The sequence below is a fragment of the Perognathus longimembris genome, chromosome 28, assembly GCF_023159225.1.
Source record: "Perognathus longimembris pacificus isolate PPM17 chromosome 28, ASM2315922v1, whole genome shotgun sequence".
NCBI lineage: Eukaryota > Metazoa > Chordata > Mammalia > Rodentia > Heteromyidae > Perognathus > Perognathus longimembris.
The window spans coordinates 57,180,363-57,186,892 of NC_063188.1; positions in this window are offsets into that span (position 1 = coordinate 57,180,363).

Genomic DNA, 6,530 nt, shown 5'->3' on the forward strand with positions numbered 1-6,530 from the left:
CGAGAGGTGGGGGCTGGTTTGGCTTCTCTTCCGGTTTCGGAACCGGAAGGAGGTGGGATGGGCCAGCGGCCAGCCGCCCCAGGTCTTAAAGGCATAGCCATCCCCTATAACATATTCCCTAAGCTTTTATTAGTGATGTTCAGAAGGGCCTGGCATGTTTTCTAATACCTGTAAAGAAATAACTGTCCATTTGGATAGAGATTCTCTCATGCAAAAAGTAGTTAATAGTTCTTTGTGGGATCAAATGTATTTTTGCAGGTATTGTCTTCTCTGTTCCACCCAAGATCTATGATGATTTATTATAGCAGCCAGCCCTGTAATTGTTGTTACTTCCAGCTTCCACTGAGGATTATGTAATACTTTCAGCTAGTATTGTGAGAGATTAGGCTACAAAAGAACTTGCAGGCTAGTTGTGGTCCCTGATTTTTCAGACATGCCTTTATCTGGTAATATTATTCAGTATACATTGTTTTACTTGTTTGTATTGACTGACAAGGAAGAAGTCCATACGATGATGATTCTAACCACCTTACTACAATAGTTTTCTGTCTTGAAAATGGAGCATTGCCAGGCATCAATGGCTCATGCCTGAAACCCTAACTACTCAGGAGACTGAGATCTGATAACCATGGTTCAAAGCTAGCCCAAGTACAAAAGTCTGAGACTCTTACCTCCAATTCATTAGCAAAAGGCTAGAAGTGAAGGTGTGGCTAAAGTGGTAAAGCACAAAAGCTCAGGGACAGTGGGCAGGTCCTGAGTTCAAGCACCAGGGTTCTCTCTCTCTCTCTCTCTCTCTTTCTCTCTCTCTCTCTCACACACACACACACACACAGTTGCATGCAGTTAGCATTGGGAGATCTGATTGGCCCTTAGGTATTGCTATAATGGTGTCATCTTGTTTGAGATTGGTTCCAACTCCTGGGTGTTGGGAGCAAGGTCTATTCTGTAATGTCTTGAGCAGATTAAAGTATGTGGTGAATAGTTTGCTCAGCTGGCATGAGTATATTCACCAGAAGAGGTCACAACTCTGTAGGTGATCCCATTCATTGTGAAGTTCAGTATGCTCTAGTTATGCTACAGGGGCACAAATTTTATGTAATTAGAACTGTGCGAAGTACTTTTGACCACCTGAGGGATTGTTTTCCTTTGAGTTCTATAAAGTGTGTTTGTTTTAGAAGTTCAATGTTTCCAGGCATTGGTGGCTTACATCTGTAATCCTTGATACTCGGGAAGCAGAGATATGAGAATGGGGTTCAAAGCCAGTCCTGGCAGGGAAATCCATGAGACCCTTATCTACAATTAGTAATCAAAAAAATCTGGAAGTGGAGATGTGGCACTAGCCTTGAATAAAAGAGTTCAGAGACTGCCCAGGTCCTAAGACTAGAGCGCGAGCACGCGCATGTGCACGCGCACACACACGTCCACTGTCTTTCTGTGTTACCTGCTGCCAGGAAAACAGAGTAAGTCAAAGACTCAAGTAATGTTACTCTGTAATAACTTCATTTGCATTTTCTTTATTGCGAAGTGGGTCCTTGATCCATAACTTGTGACACTCCCAAAGGTTGTAAAAGCTATTTTGTTAACCAGTCAATAACATTAGCAGAAAGCACAAGCAGTAACACACACACACACACACATGCACACACACACACACACACACACGTAATCCAGTAAAAGACCAATAGCATTATATACCATCATTGATGTACACGTAAGGACTGCTTCTACAGCAGAAAGAAGCTCAATGAAAGAAATTGTTTTTGCCAGTTTTGTTTGTCTGTTTGCTTTGTTGAGATAAGGTCTTGCTTTATATCTCAAGTTGGTCTCAAAATCACCATGTATCCCCAGGTGGCCTTGAGTTTGAAATCCTCCTGCCTCTCTATCTCATGAGAGTTGAGGTTATAGTAATGTGCTACCATACATAGCACTTTGCCAGTTTTCAATGATCTTTCTCCTCCCTAATTTTATCTTTTTATAAGGTAGAGCCAGTGTCTATATGTCTTGGCATTTGTAGAATCCATAATAACTTTGCCTGAGAGCTTCTTTGCTGTGTTTGCTCCTCTATTAATAATGACCTTTTGCACTAGAATGAAACTTCTTTCAGCATGTGTGAGAAAAACTGACTTTTCTATCAGTGTATTCCTTAAAGGTTCCTGTTTTGTTCAGGTGGCTTGTTAAGGAACAGAGGAACTGCCTTGGGATAACAAAGTGTTTGTGTTAAACTGGTTTTTTTTCTTTTTGTCGGTCATGGGGCTTGAACTCCAGCGCTGAGCACTGTCCCTGAGCTCTTTGCTCAAGTCTAGCACTCCACTGCTTTGAGCCACAGTACCACTTCAAGTGTTTTGGTGGTTAATTGCAGGTAAGAGTCTCATGGACTTTTCTACTAGGGCTGGCTTCAAATGGGGATCATCAGAGCTCAGCCTCATGAGTAGTTAGGATTACAACCATGAGGCATCAGTGCCAGGCTAATTGGTTTGCTTTTCACATGGAATTATGAAATGCTCTAACTGTTCAAGAAATAGCAGAGGGTGTGGGTATAATTTGAGATTACTTATTAACTGTTAATCTTATTTCAGAATCACTTCATGTAAATACATTTTAACTTATTCAAACTAGGCAATCTCAAACAGATTTTGAACCTGAGCTCAACCATCTCAGCAGAGGAGCAGGACCTGCTGCGTTACAGATAAAAATCGAGGCATTCAGAGTGTTTAAGCGGAATTCTATGCTTACATCAGAAAGAATGAAATAGGAAAACTTGGAAAAAATCATATTAAGTGAAATGAGCCAGATCAAAAAAAAACATACATTTCAGGACTTTCCATATTAGTAATAACTACTATGTGCCTAGGATAGCCCTAGCAGAGGATCACAATGAGTCAGTAGCTATTGTGCATATGATCACATAATGTTAACCAAAATGAACTTCAAGATATGTGAACAAGTGGTTTATATAAGGACTCAATCTACTTCCTGAAATGTCTCCATCAGATTCAAAGAGTCTTTACATCTAATCAACACTTTCAGGAAAGCAGCTGGCTACCAAATCGACATAGGAAAATGAACAGGTTAGGGAGCCACTGGAGTCACACACCTGGAATCCTAGCTGCCAGCAAGGCTGAGAAATAAGGAGCACACTGCAAAGCCAGCCCATACTGTAAACTCTATGACACTCTGATCTACAACTGATTGCACAAACCACCAGAATTGCTACTGCTGCTGTTGTTGTTCAATTGCTAGACTTCTAGCCCTCAGCAATAGACCCTCAGGAACAGCGCCAAGACACAGAGTTCAATACCTCACATATAAAGAGGAGAAAAGGAAAAACTTATTTACATTTGCTGTGATTCGTACTCTGCACTTAGGCAAACTACACTTCTGGATACTCCCTGCTCAATTGCAGGTAAGTGTCCAACCATCCCTGATGCTTGGACAGGCTATTTGTACCAGGCTCCCCAGATCTCAGACTCCGGAGGGGCTAGAATTACAAGAGCGCCATAAATGCAAAATAAGCACTAGGTTTTGGAAAGATACAATAAACATTTCAAAGGCAAGAGTAGGAAAACACAAGTTTCCCATAGATAAAGTCAAAATGACAAGAGATACTTTAATGTTTGCTGGGCAAATGCAATGTAAAATACAAAACTACTGAGTACTGAGAAAGGAAGCAATTCCCCGATGGCTCCTACCTGCAATCCCAAGTTCGCAGGCTCCTCCATGGGTCAGATGACTACATGAGTCCCCAGCACCCTGCAAGACTCCTTCTGTCTCCCGTCCTTAATCCCAGCTTCTGAGGAGCCTGAGATCAGAGAATCATAGTTAGAAGGTGGGTCAGTCAGGACTCTGTGGGAACTCTTGTGTGCAATGAAGCACCAAAGAGATGGTATGGTGTCTCAAGTGGTAGAACACTAGCCTAGTCCCCAAAAGATCAGAGACTGGACAAACACCTGAGATGAAGGCCTCAGTCTGGCAGAGGCGGGCATCCAACAAACACACAAATGCACACACACAGAGAAACACACACACATATACATACTCACAAGAACCACTACAACCATTGATTTCAACAATATTATGAAAAGAATATAATTTGAAATGAAAACAACAAAGAAACACAAGGATAAGCTTAAAATTGGGGCAGGAAATACAGTTTTTCTAGCTTTACTATGCCTGTCTAGCATGTTTGACACCCCACGATCGATTCCTGAGTAGCACAATAAACGTAATGCCATAAGTAGCACTGTAGCTCAAGAAGTAGAGTGCTAGTTTTTAGCAAAACAGCCTCAGGGACAGTACACAGGCCTTAATTCACTAACCAGGACAGTCAAAAAGAAAAAAATAAAAGAAACATCCTGTCTGTTAAGTCGACCACAATATTCGCCCCAATGCAAGCAATTCCAATCACCCTAGTCATTATGGAGTCAGGGGTTAAGTAACCCTTGGTTGAGATCTAGCTTTTTTCTCCCTTTTCATTTATTCCCACGAGAATTAAAAGATCTAATGCAATCATTTGCTAGATCTTGCAGGATACTGAGGCAAAAAGAGAGACTTCAAAACCCAAAAAAGTGCAGTCCAGCATAGAACCTGTCTGTCCCATTAATGCACAGACATAACAAAATGTTTTGTGTGAGTGGCAGACTTGGGGTTTGAACTCAGGGAGTGGCTGCTGTCCCTGAGATTCCTCCCTCAAAGCTGGCGGCCTTACTCATTGAGCCATAACACCAACTCTGACTTCTTGGTGATTTATTGCACCTAAGAGTCTCACAGGCTTGCTGGCCCTACAGTATTCTAAACATGCTCCTCACATCTCACCCACCTCAATAGCTAGGATTCCAGGCACAAATGGAGAGCCCCAACCCTAGTAGGCCTGCCAGGTTCTTTGGGCCTACTGGTTGTCCTGCTGATTGAGTGCAGGGCCCCAAACCCCTCCTTTCCTCTTCATTGCTTGAGTTTCAGGGAGTTCAGAGAGGTTTCAGGAAAACCAAATGCCCACTGGGTGGCAGTCTCACAGAAAGAGCTGTATTTCACCAGCCTTGAAATGGTTCCCTCAGGAGTGCACAGACTGCAGGACTGAGACTGGAAGGGTCTTCAGGCAGAAGGACCGTCCGAGGATTCTGGGTGAAAGAAGTGATGAGAACAGAGTAGGAACAGAAGAAGGCAAAGGAAGTCCATCCACAGAAGGCGATGAGTGATAGGGATTCTTCTGAGTAGGAACTATTTGGAAGCACGACATAGAAACCTGAGGTCAAAGTTCTCAAGGGCAATATCCCTTTGCAGTCTTCTCATCTAGGATTTATCTTATTTATGGATACCAGGTGTTTCATATCATTACTTGGGATATAAGAACTCAATCAACTTCCTAAATGTGTCCAGCAGTTTCCAAGGGACTTTACCAACACTTTCAGGAAGGTAGCTGGTTCCCAAATCAACCTTGGAAAATGAACAGCTTAGGGATCCACAGGTGTCACACACATGGAAAACCTAGCTCCCAGAGAAGCTGAGAACTGAGGAGCACACTTTAAGCCAGCCCATACTGTGAACTCTAGGACACTCTGATCTATGACTCATTGCAGAAACCGACAGAATAGCTGCTGCTGCTGCTGCTACTACTGTTCAATTGCTAAACTTCTATCCCTAAGCACTAGAACCCCAGGAACAGCACCCAGACACAGAGATCAATGTATAGGATAAAAAACAGAGAGAGAACAGGAAACAGTTCTTTACATATTCTGTAAATATGCTTTGTCTCTCCTTTCCTAAATACATTTACAGTTCCCAGTACCAAGAGCAAGTACGTGTGTAGGTGTGTTTTTGGTTGATTGTATGTGTGTATACCCTCAGACTCACGTTTGTGTGTGTGTATGTGTGTCTTTGTGTGTGTTTCTGGTTATACTTGTCTTCGAGCTTGAAATCTGGTACTGAGGACTGTCTGGAATCTTTGTAATCCAGGCTACGTATTCTGCACTTAGGCAAAGCTCCACTTCTGTCTACTTCCCGATCATTTGGAGATAATTGTGCAGTCTTCATTTCTGCTTGTAATCACTTTTTGCAACATGCTCCCCAAATATCAGCCTTCGGTGGAGCTAGAAATATTAGACTCAGCTATAAGTCTAGGATATCATTTGGGGTTTGTATAAGATCAATTAAGCATTTCCAAGACCAGAATAGAAAAACACAAATTTCCCAGAGATAATATCACAATGACTTAAGATACCTTAATATGTTTGTCTGCCATATGCAAAGGAATATAGGATACTACTGAGTACAATCATAGAAAAATGGATGATGCAGGAAAAAGGAAGCAATTCCCGGCTCACCCCCAACTGCAATCCCAAGTTTTCATGCTCCTCCATACCTCAGATGATTACAGGAGTCCCCAGCACCCTGCAAGTCTCCTCCTGTTTCCATTCCTTAATGCCAGCTTCAGAGGGCTTGATGTTAGAGAATCACTGTTAGAAGATGGCCCTTTGGGAACTCTTATGTGCAATGAAGCACCAAAGGATGGAATGTTGCCTCACATGGTAGAACGC